Source organism: Aphelocoma coerulescens, chromosome 3 (assembly GCF_041296385.1).
Source record: "Aphelocoma coerulescens isolate FSJ_1873_10779 chromosome 3, UR_Acoe_1.0, whole genome shotgun sequence".
NCBI lineage: Eukaryota > Metazoa > Chordata > Aves > Passeriformes > Corvidae > Aphelocoma > Aphelocoma coerulescens.
In genome coordinates, this window is record NC_091016.1 from 47,833,029 (window position 1) to 47,845,520 (window position 12,492).

At 39.6% G+C, this 12,492-nt stretch overlaps 1 protein-coding gene across 11 annotated transcripts in view; it reads right to left on the reverse strand.

The window, feature by feature from the left end:
• Nucleotides 1–12,492, reverse strand: part of PDE10A (phosphodiesterase 10A) — a 390,743-nt gene that overhangs the window by 254,715 nt on the left and 123,536 nt on the right. For 4 of the 11 annotated variants that reach the window (XM_069010130.1, XM_069010126.1, XM_069010134.1 and 1 more), the window contains exon 2: nt 4,295–4,377. The exons of 2 other annotated variants lie outside the window; for them this stretch is intronic. The gene's annotated coding sequence lies outside the window, so the exon portion shown is untranslated. Of the gene's footprint in view, nt 1–4,275; nt 4,378–6,224; nt 6,291–12,492 lie in introns of all 11 variants that reach the window. 5 more of the 11 variants (XM_069010131.1, XM_069010125.1, XM_069010129.1 and 2 more) reach the window with 2 other exon arrangements.

Genomic DNA, 12,492 nt, shown 5'->3' on the forward strand with positions numbered 1-12,492 from the left:
CAATCAAAGACAGTCCTTCATAGAAATTCCAGGGGAAATTCCAGGGGAAATTCCAGGGGGTTCCATGCAAATCACTTGAGAAGTCAGCAAGAACATAATATCCAAACAAAATTTATGTGAATACTTGGCTCTAACACTGATGTTGCATGTGAGAATGGTTCTAATTGATGGCCACATGGTACACATTACCCCAGAACTTGATGGATCTCAAGGACCTGAACTGTCACAGCAAAAGAAGCACATTAAATTTTAAAAAAGCTAACTTGCAAAAGGCTGATCACTGAAAGTAGTAATTCCTCCATTATAAAAGAACTATATATATTTATTATCACAGAGGGTCTTAACAGCTGTGGTGGAAGTTAAAATTATGCAACAAAAGGGAAAGCTATGTAGAGCACAGCTAAGTTGATTATTGTAATTCATATCTGGAAGTGAAAACACACATCCTTAAAACCCCTCCATCTGGCATAAGAGGTGACAGCCTCTTCAGAAATACAGATAACACTGAACATATCATCTTTATGCTCTCACTGAATTATTTAATCCCACCAGAGTGGTGACATTCAAAAACCTTCAGGGAATCTGGCCATACAAATCATTGTTTGATCCAGACCCATGTTTGCCACCTACATACTACAGAAAGACATAATCATTGGCCAATAAGGAAAAGACAAGAGATTGACCAGAAAAAGGCCTGAACACAATTCACTCTCAGAAAGCAAATCAATCAGCAACAATTCTTGCTACTTCCCAGGTACATGGGAGTCAGATTTATCTCTGCAAGATTTTAATTTCCTTTCTTACAAATGCCTCAAAGTGATGACACATTAATGTTTACATGCAAAACAGTGAATTAGTAACAACTGAACATGTTCATAGTCAAAAAGTTAACACTATGAGGAGTCCATCAGATCCTTACCAGTATCAATCCAGCTAAAAATTCCACAATTACTACCACAATCAATAGGAAATATTACATGAGGTCTAATATAGATAGTTTTGCTGCCATCATCAGACAGGCTGATGACCATACTAATCAACTTTTGCCATTACAAGCTAATGCCTACAGTTGCTTAAAATGGGTAAGGCAGATAATCTATAAGATTTCATAGACCAATGAGAAGTTTAAATGTAATGCAGATGTGAACTTAAATACAGTATTTTTTTATAGAAATTAAAAGAACACAAAAGTGAGAATGCCACATCTGAGATGGAAAGAAACCTAAGTGTGCTTGCTGCAATTTACAAAGTACGGAACAGGGAATCTGCATTTCAGAACACTAAAACACCTGAAATAAGAAATTGCAAATCCAGAAGAATAAATTTTTAATACAATCAGTTCTTTCTATAGCGATTCCCTCTATAATTCCTTTTATAGAAAGACATTGTACTTCATGTATCACTGGGGAACAACAAGCCTAGCATCTGCATTTAAAAAAGAAAAACACGTGAGCAAGGTCACTGCAAATTAAACTTAAGACCTAAAATACTATTAGCGCATTCCCAGTAGCATAAAAATCTTTAAAACAAACATAACATACAATTAAAGGCATAGACTCAAGGGGAATTAATACTTTATCATCCATCAAAGGTAGGTAGTGTCAGAATAGCCTATTTCTCTCAGAGGATAGCTAATTTTCTGAGAAATAAAATGGAGTAGATCAGATTTTAACAAAGCATTTGGTAGCATGCCATGAGAGGAAGTTGGTAAAATGGAGATTGATACTGTAATATTACATGGGGGAAGATAGCTATAGCAGATACCATGAAACCCTTACTGCAAGCTGCAGAAGGTCTAATGCAGTTCTTGCAGACTTAATCTAGACAGCAACACTTTTTTTATAATAACTTTGGCATGAAAATATGCACAAGAGGATGAAATCTGCTTAGAAGACCAATACTGATGTGACTGAGGTATCATTCAGGAAAAACTGAAGTGTTCAGAGACAGTATAAAATGCAGTAACATGAAACCAAAGTAATAAACTTCAGAACTCAAAAGTAGAAATTTATTCTTTAGAAATGGCAGAGGAGAAGGGGAGGAGAGGTTTAATCCCAGGATCTATTCAGAGGTAACAGTGAGCCACTATGGATCAAGCAGCCTGAAAGAGGCAAATGTGCCAAATTAGACATCTGACATACATTTATTTATCATCTGCAATGTTGTATGTAATTCTGGTTACTTGCATATAAGAAGGAAAGAGTCAAACAGGAGAATGATGCTACAAAAAGCAGAGGAACTGGAAAGCTTACATCCCAAGAGAGACTAAAGAGAGTTCATCTTATTTAGCTCTGCAGAAAAGAAACAGACAAAGTATGATTATAGAATCACAGGGTATGTTGAGTTGGAAGGGACCCACAAGCATCCTTGAGTCCAACTCCTGGCCCTGCACAGCCCCATCCCCAAGAGTCACACCATGTGTCTGAGAGCGTTGTCCAAATGCTTCTTGAACTCTGTCAGGCTGGTACTCTGACCACTGCCCTGGGGAGCCTGTTCCAGTGCCCAACCACCCTTTGTGTGAAGAAACTTTTCCTAATATCCAGCCTAAACCTCCCTTGACACAACTTCAGGCCATTCCCTCACATCCTGTCACTGGTCACCACAGTAGGAAGAGATCAGTGCCTGCCCCTCCTCTTCCCCTCTTGAGGAAGTTGTAACTGCAATGAGATCTCTCCTCAGTCTCCTCCAGGCTGAACTGAGTTACCTCAGCTGCTCCTCATACGTGTTCACCTGAAAGCCCTTCATAATCCTTGTGGCCGTCTTTTGGACACTCTTTAATAGTTTAATGTCTTATATTGTGGTGCCTAAAACTGCACACAACGCTTGAGGTGAGGCTGCCCCAGTGCAGAGCAGAGCAGAGCAGGACAATCCCCTCCCTTGCCCGGTGGCGATGCTGTGCCTGAGGCACCCCAGGACAGGGTTGGCCCTCCTGGCTGCCAGGGCCCTGCTGACTCATGTTCAGCTTGCCATCAACCAGGATACACATGACCCTTTCCGTGGCACTGCTCCCCAGCATCCCATTCCCCAGCCTGTCCATACATCCAGGGCTGTCCCATCCCAGGTACAGAATCCGGCACTTTCCCTTGTTGAATTTCGTAGTTGTTAAATGCCCATCTCTCTAATTTGTCCAGGTCTCTCTCCAGGCTCTCCCTCCCTTTGAGGGACTCAACAGCTCCTCCCAGTTTTGTATCCTCTGTGAACTTGCTCTGTATCCCTTTGAGTCCTGCGTCCAAGTCATTTATGAAGATGTTGAAGAGCACAGGCCCGAGGATGGAGCCCTGCAGAACCCTACTAGTGACCCTGAATATATATATTTCAGGCAACAACTTGGAGGGAGAGGAATGGTCTTCAAGTTAAAGAAGAGCACATGTGAAGCAACTCCAAGATGATTCTGCTTAGTCCTCAGCTGCAAATAATGCCCCTGATCTATCATGTTTAACATAAACTAAACTTATTTAGGAAATCACCACAAGAGAGTGGGGGCCTATTTCAGGCCAGTGAATTTGTGCTGGTTTTGTCTGGGGTAGAGTTAACTTTCTTCACAGTGGCTGGTATGGGGCTGTGTTTTGGATTTGTGATTTGATTTAATAATATTGAGATGGTTGTGTTATTGCTGAGCAGGGCTTGCACAGAGCTGAGGCCTTTTCTGCTTTTTGTACTGCCACACTGGTGAGGGAGTTGGGGGTGAATGGGAGGTTGGGAGGAGACACAGCCTCACCTTGGACAGGTGACCCCAACTGACCAAAGGGCTATTCCAGACCACATCATGCTCAGCATATAAAGTGGGGTGAAAAAGGAGGAAGAGAAGGACATTTGGAGTGATGGCATTTGTGATGTGAAGTGCCAAGGAGCCACTGCACGTGACGAGGCCCTGGAAACGGCTGAACACCTGCCTGCCCACAGGAAGCAGTAATTAATTCCTTGTTTTGCTTTGCTTGTGCACATGCTTTTGCTTTCCTTAATAAACTGTCTTTACCCCTAAGTTTTCCAGCTTTTATCCTTCTGATTCTCTCCCTGATCCTGCTGGTGGGGGAGTGAACGAGCAGCTGAGCGGGGCCTGGCAGCTGGCTGCGGTTAAACCACAACAGAAGTGAACTCTAGGCAAACCTTTGGGTATGCCTTCAGCTGATTTTGACTATTATAACCACCTTCAGAGCAGACCCTTATGCCGCTGCAGTTCAGCCCCCGTGTTTGTGCAAAGACTGCTAAATGAAGGAAGGAGCCTCAGCAGGGACTGCTGAATAAATGACTGTTGTGAGGTTAGAAAAAACTCACCTAAATAATTTAAATTTACCTCAGAAGAACAGAGTATTCAAAGATCCCATGAGGAACACTGCTCCAAGTCCTGCAGAAGCTCTGCTTTCACAGCACTCTGAGCTGCAGATAACAGAAAGCAAAAGAGTTTTAAAAATGTTTTACACAGCAGAAATGAGCTCAGAGTTAGGGACTGCTTGAGGATTGCAATTTACCACCTAATGCAGTTCTTGAAGGGCATTCAGCTAGAAATTTTAATAAAACAAACTATGCAATCTGTGAACTAAGAATTAAATAAACAGGCAAAGCTTATTAGTGATAACACTGATTAGTTGTTAAAGTTCGGCTAAACTTTAAAGACATGATGAAGGTGGCTCAGGGGGAGTGTATACCATTATGCAAAATTAAGCACAAAATTTCAAAGCCAGTAAGTCTGAGTGACAAGTTGGTTAAGTTAATTGCAAGCAAAAATGGAGCTCTAAAAATTACAGGGAGCATAAAACTACAGCATTGTTACTTGTAAAAAGAAAAATCAAAGGAATGTAATGATGGTACTTGAAGCGCACAAAGGAATAATGAAGCACAAATAGCTAGGAATATTAAGACTAACAATAAGAGTTTTTTAAATATACTGGAAGCTTGAAGAATGCTAGAGAACATTTAGTTCCATAAATAAGGTGATAGAGTAAGGAAATATTTGCTGTTGGGCAAAAGAATTACAGAATACTTAATTCCTTTTTTGTATTTGAATTTCACAAGCAGAATATTCTCAAATGTAAGACCTTAGAAGGCATACCGTGGCCATGAGAAATTCAGAAGGAAGAACCTAATACTCTTGTTTAACGCTAATAAATATCTGAGATCTCACTTGAACTAAAATATTGACTCTTAAGCTTGCCTTGCATTTTTCATTGCTTGAAAAGGTGAAATTTCTAGGAGAAAAAGCTTCAGCATGGCTTGCAGCAGAAACCTGAATCTAGACAGAAGCTCCTTTTATGTCCACAGCTGCTTGCTGCCACAATGAACATTCATTCAGAAAGTAATATATTAGGAACAGTAGTAAATAACTATTTGTTGACCACAGCATTAGGCTCAGAGAACCTTGTGAAAGTCCTTAGTAAAATCTCTAGACATTCCTTCTTCATAAGCATGCATCATCCTCTGCATCATTCCCAATCAGTAACACAGGAATAAAATATAAGGACTCTATCCTTCCCCAAATTATGATTATTTCAGTTTTCTTTATCAGATTTAGGACAAAAAATCTAAGCCAAACAAAAATAAGCTAAAACTCTGCTTCTTCCTGCTGTTTAACTTTCAGTGCCTCCTGGGTGCAGTCAGTCACTGCCTGCTCTCAACCATAAACTTCCAGGCTGGCTGCACACTGGCAGCACAGGGTCAGCTGGTGGGCTCCTGTGCAGGCAGGACCGTGTGCCCAGGGATGGGAGATCCCTGTGAGGCAGGGGTGGGAAAACAGCATGTGTGCTCATTGACATGAAGGCTACCGTCAAGCACGCAGACAGACATGATGGCAGAACTGAAGCTGCAAGAAGTACTCTCTCCTAAATTTTTTTAATATTAACTATGCCTTTACCATCAAAGACCTTGATGGTTTGGGGTTTTTTGGCTTTTCTTCTCTTTCCTTCTGTGTGACAATAAAAAATGCTTAGGTGGAAGGAATACAATGCATCTTCCCGAGAACTACCTGGAAGACTCCAGAATGAAAACCATTGTCATCACAGGGCTGAGCTGGACAAGAGAGACATTACTTAGTCTAGGGGGAAAACTCATTCAAAAAGTGGCAAATGCACATCACAGATTTAGGATTTCTTGCTAATGAGGAAGAATACAAGGTGTTAGAGTATGGTGAGTGACTCTTAGTTAAGAAGAATCAAATGGAAGCAATGCACTTAAAGTAGTAAATGGTTATATGAGTTGCAAGAAGCTTTAGCCCATTCTTTTGTACTTACTAATTTAGCTTTTGGAGAGACAGATGGATTAAGTTTCCCTCGATAATTTTCTTTTCTTTCTTTTTCCTGAGGGTGGATACAGCAATCAGTTTTGGTTTGGTTTTTTCGTAGCATAAATAGCTAATGAAATAAACTAATATACTCTGAAAAAAACAGAATGAAAAAAACCAAACAACCTCAAACTCTAAAAAAGTAAGGGTGTGGGGTAAATACTGTTTCCGTTGTTTCTCAGATGGATGGCCCTTGGCTTGTTTCTTTCCCTATGCAACACTGGGGCTTGTGGTATCAAAAAATGGCTGTCTGAGCCATTAGCAAACAAACACAAAGATAGCCAAAAATAGAGGAAATGGAGATACTGAGCCATAAACATTCTTACTTTAATGCAGCTATTCAAGTTGATCAAGGTTAGTATTCAGGATGTGAGTGATTCTCCACATGGCAAAGTACAGAAAAAGTTCAAGATATTTAGTTATGAAATCTATGCAGATATAGTCTTTACTACTTTCCTGCTACTTCTAGTCACAATATCCTTGTAGTTTATCTGGGAGTGTGTCATCAAACCCGATGACAAAATTAGTCTAATGACCAAAACACTTGGTCATCTTCTCCTTGTTAGCTTAGCTAGCATGTTAATGTGCTGCAGAGCAAACACAGTGTACTATGCTGGTTGCCTTCTCCTCCTCCAGCTTTTACTTCAGCTATCTACCCTAACACAGAATGGATAAACAGTTTTCTTGCCAAATAGTAGTGGATTAGCCACAGCAGTGGTGACGACAGCACAGTGTGCAGAAGGATAAGAGTTACAATAGATATTCCCAAAGCAGTAACATGAGCTGGGATAAGACAGGAATGAAATGTCATCATCCAGATGAACATTTACATGCTATGGAAATGATAAATAGAATTTGGATTGAGCAGAAGGGCAAATTCAGCGTCACACCAACTCCCAAAAAAGTTCATCTGACAAAGATCATATATGCTGAAATTTAATCCCATAATCCAGTTCTCCATCTTGAATACAGGTTATGTTACTAAAAGTTATTCTATACAGTAAAAGAAAATATAAAAACTCTTATGGTCATACTATAATGCCTGTGATTGGAAATACTTTACTTCTGATATTCTTGAAACCTTGGCCTGATCCTGACACCTACTAAACATGTATTTCATATCTACCTGAAAGCCCTGCCAATTTTCATAGCCTCTCAGGACAGGAAAATGAATTGAATGTAGAGTTAAGAAAAATAAAATAATAACTAAGAATAAATAAAACTACCAAGATTTCAGGGTGCTTAAATAGATGAAGTGAAATCCACAATTTGCTATGCATAAAAAGCAAAAGCATTGTGACATTATATCCATGCTCTTTATGATTTTAAAATTAATGCAATATTTAGAAAATCAAACAGAATATTTTACAACCTGTTCAGTTCTGCTATTTCTGTATATACACATTAACATAGTAAAATTGTTTACCATTTTGTGAGCTGGAGCATGTTCATTCCATTTTATACACAGTAAGAACAGAAGCACAAACACTCATAGGATCTTAAGATCTTAAACCTTCAAGCCCGTTTCCAGTCCCATCACAAATTTTCTATGCATTCAGATGGCAAGTCCAGTTTTCTACCAGAAGGCATGAAAAATGGGCACATTGTATGGAAAACTATACTCCAGACTGCAAGAAGCTCTGGCATTGCTGGGATGACAGTGGAAAAGCTCTGAGAACTTTTCCAAGGTGTCAGAGAGGTCTTCTGGAAGACATGAGACCTACAAGCATAAATCTTGTACCTTATTAGAGGAGAAAACTATTTCTTTCCCTGAAATGTCCATTTATTGATATAATCCCAATTATTTAAAAATTCTTTGGTGACTCTTGTGTCATAACATATTACACTATTCCTGAATTAATTGGCATATGGAACACACTTGAACACAAAACTTCTTGTGAGTCTGGAAAGTTTTATTAGGAAAAAATTCTCAAAATGTTTTTGGGGCCCATTATTTACTTCCATTTTTCTGTATCATTTTCTACCTGTCTCATTACTGGATTTCCTTCAGCTCTTTTCAGCACGCCAATTATCCTCTCAGTCATTTCTGGTGCTCGTCCCTCCTCTCTTAGACTCCAGCAAGTCTGAAGCTCTCTCTGGTTCACTGCCTAGGGTATATTTCATTATGGCTGCCACATTATCTGCAACAACCATCATTAAAAAGGCTACTGCATTATCCCTAGAAAGGGAGCAACATTTGAACAGCTTTGTGCAGCAAATGCACTCAGGGAGGGTTTCTGCCACTGCTTGCCAAGTTCCCATTGCCTCACTTTCCCCACTGGTTCTCCTGCTTTGTAACTCAGGTTCTGAATTTGTCTCAGGTTCCCCCTGTTCTGCTCTCATTAAGAAGGCATTTGGGCAGCATTCTTTTCCCCTCATGATGGAGAGAATTTGTTCCAGGCCACTGCTGAGCTGTAGACATTGTCCTTGAATGTGTAACCTGTAAGAAAGAATGACTGCCCTGTAAGATACCAAACCTTTCATGCAGGATTCCCCACCCTGACCCTAATGACTGCCCACTTACTTGGATGGATTTAAAATAACAGGAGAAAGACAAAAATGTGAAGGAAAAACTGGAACCGTTCCTCATCTATATGTTTAGTAATGTAACTTGGGCAAGCTTCCACTCACCAAAAGTGTTTGGGCTTGGAAAGCTAAAGAACAGCTGTGCTATAAACCTAGTTGCTGATATTTTTTTATAGATACCAGCTATGTAAATATGCCTTAAGTTCTTAGCTATTAATCCAGTAGTTACTATTAAAGAAAAAAATCATAGAAGCACTCGATCTACCAAAAGTTAATATTATAACTCAGAGGTGTCACAGCTTAATTCACAGAAGAGGGATCTGTTTTAAAATCTGTTTCTAGCTCTCCCCATCTAAACCCATGCTGCTGTCCTCTTCTAAGCCCAAATCAAACTGCTGCAATTTTAAAAAAATTGAATTTTCTCTCACATAGTGCTTACTATGTATTAACAAGGGTGTAGTTTGAAAAGTAAAATCTTTCATGTCTAGAATGCATCCTTCTGGAGAATTTTTGGTTGCACCATTAATAGCCCTTCTTGATCAGACAACCTGCAGAAAATCACCGCAAGACAGCATGAGAAACTGCAAACACTATGCACTGTGCTGATTCAAATAATGTGAGGAGACACAAACAAGTAGGACACAAACAAGACACAAACAAGGGGGACATCTCTTGGCTGGAGAGCTCCTTGAAAGAGGAAAGGGCAAGAAGCATTCCAAAAAAGAGAAGCACTATTGCTGAATAAACACAAGTGATTGATTTATGAAGGGCAGTTATTAGACTCTGTATGCTGTACATGTGAGAGGAAAATACACCCTAGAGGGCAATTCAGAGCAAGAGACTAAACTGGAAGAGTGCAGCCGCAGGATGGTGCCTAAGCTGAAATCCAAGACATTCAGAATATTCTTCCTTTTGTCGTTTAACATCAATCAACACAATCCTTCATCATTCAGCAACTTCTCCACAGTTCCTCTGAACCCTGACCTCTGAGTTGTCAGGACTTGAGCAAGGGAGCTGAATATGAAACTTATTAACTATGCAGCTAAATGTTTTTTCTCAGCACTTCTGTTATCATGGATGAAACTTTTGCTGTAACTTGTCTCTTCTTGGAGAACAAGCATAATATGAACACTCCAAGACTCCATGCCAGCAGTAAAGCAACCTCCTTTGTAAATCTGCTTACCTCCATCAACTGAATACTGAAAAGACCCCAATCAAGAAAGAGTTATTTCACAATTAGCTGTGCTCAATTTTGCTTTTTAATAATCACTACCTTTCAGATATATAAGCTTTGACAGTTCCATGGGCCCCCCAAAAGAAAGGAGGATCAAACATGCTGCAGGTGTTTCTCTGCAGCATTTCTCTCCCTCTAAAAGTGTTCTGAAGTTAATTTTGATGAGGTTTGAAAGGAGTAGGCTTGTGCTCCACGCTGAAAACGTTTTCAATTTGACAGCTCTGTCTGTGTGGGGGAGGGAGAAAGATCAGTGATATCTTTAAGTTATGCAATAAAAAGTTAGCTGTCTTCTTTGAATGCAGATTTCTATTGAAGTTTTAAATAGTCCTATTCACTAAGGAAAGGACTGAAAAGGTGGTTAACATAAGTAAGCTGAAGCAACCTGCTGCTGTTCCTCTGAATAAAGCTGGCCTTCTGGAGTAGTGGCAGAGGCTGTTGACCTTGTTTTTCTCCCTTGCACCAGCCACTGTGTATCCTTACACGAGTATCGTATTCCGGGCAAACAGCCAACTTTCATGTATGGCAGTACAGAGTAGTACACAGCACCAGCATTCACGAAAATGAAACTTGCTTGCTTTCTTAAAGACTTAAGAGGACTCAAGCTTATGCTGAGCTTTGCACTGACCAAAACTTTCCCAAGGGATGGACAAAAGATTCCTGGGATCTACAAGGAAAATAGTATCAATGATTTTGCAACACATTCCAGAAATCAGAGGCCACAAAATATCTGATGCTGTAACTACAGAAGCTTTGCTGTGGAAGGACATGTCTTTACCCTCTTTGATGTACTGTTAACGCCTCTATTTCAGAGTCATAAGGAAAAGGGAAGGTATGCTTTTAACATGTTAAAGAAAACCAATGAGAAAGCCAATGAGAAGCCTAAAAAGATCACAAGTTTAAATTAGTTGTCTTAACCTTTCCTCATCATCCAGTAAATTATCTTCCATTTACAGTAAAGCACTACTCCTTCAAGCAATTTTCCTTCTCCCTCCCAAAGGTTTAGAATATGAGGCTCATACTCCAGAAAGCAATGGGACTCACTACATGAATTTTGTCAACCTCATCAATGCCATAACACCTGAATCCTTCACATGAATGATCATTACCCACACTGTGCTTCATGAAGCAGGTATGTCTGTCACATTTCAGAGTTTCAAGACACCCAAGATTATGTGATTCACCAAAGTCACGGGTGAAGTTTGTGACTGAGGTGCTGCACCTGACCTTCAAGTCCAAGCCTTCTCTTTTTCTAGTAATATATATCTGAGACCTCATCTTTCTTTCTATTCTTCTCCACAGCCCACTGAGATGAACAGTCTCCTTTTCTTCCCTGCTAGAAAAAAGTCTAAACAGATAGTAATGACAGCTTCTTCTACTCCAGCAGGAACACTGCAGATCCAGGGAGGAGTCTGGCCATTTTTCCCATCACATTTGCTTACCCCTTCCTAGGACCAGAAAAAGGGAAGTCAAGGAACAGCTGTAGAGGCCTCAGGTTCTTATATCAGCTTTCCCTTTCCAGGCTCCGTTAGAAGTAGTAAAGAGGTCATTGAAGGACCACTGCAAGCAAATAAGTGAGTTAGACTAATCGTCTGGGGCCAGTGCTTCCCATAGAGAGGATACCAAAGGAGCTGGCCAGAGCCTGTACCAGATACTAAGTCCAGCCCAGTGGCTGAGGAAAACAACACTCACAGCCTCAGTGCAAATATTCTGCCTTGGTAAACCCATGACAATACAGAAGTAGGTCCAAGCATCTCTCACTGTGCTGATCACCTTGGATCTTTTCCAAAGCAGTCATTCCTATGAACATAATCAGGATATTAAGTGATAGACTTGTGGGAGGACAACATTTTACCCCTATCACATCTACTGCAGGTCTGGTAGGAAAAGAAAAGAGACATTTGCAGGAGAATCAAATATTCTCTTTCATAACAAAGAGCAGTATATTTTTAGGATTTAAAAATTATATTACTTCTACATGTCAATCTAGCAGACTTTTTTCTGTAATAGATATCTATTTCAAATGAAGTAATTTTATTTTTAAAAAAAATTGTATTGTGCAGTTACTTCTTTTTCCTACTTTCCTTCTCTTTTGGACCTTTATCCTGTAGTTAAATAATATGCTGCTTAAACCACATTATAATAAGAGTTGAAGAGTACATATTTCTTTGTATTTATTTGTTAAAATACTACTTCTGTAACCAAAAGTTATAGCCTTTCTTCTTGCTTACTAATCAACACCTTCAATACTTTGTCTTCAGCATTATTATTACCCAAATTTCTAAAGTCTGTCAAATGACAGAAAAGCACTGAAGAACCTCCAGATTCATCAGAGCTCCAATACTACAAATATCGGTCATTATTTGAAAGTTAACAATTTATAGCACATTATTTTGTGAGTAAAACAAGCAGTATTTTCTATGTGGAAATAATGATACACAGAACTCTGAGCAACACAATT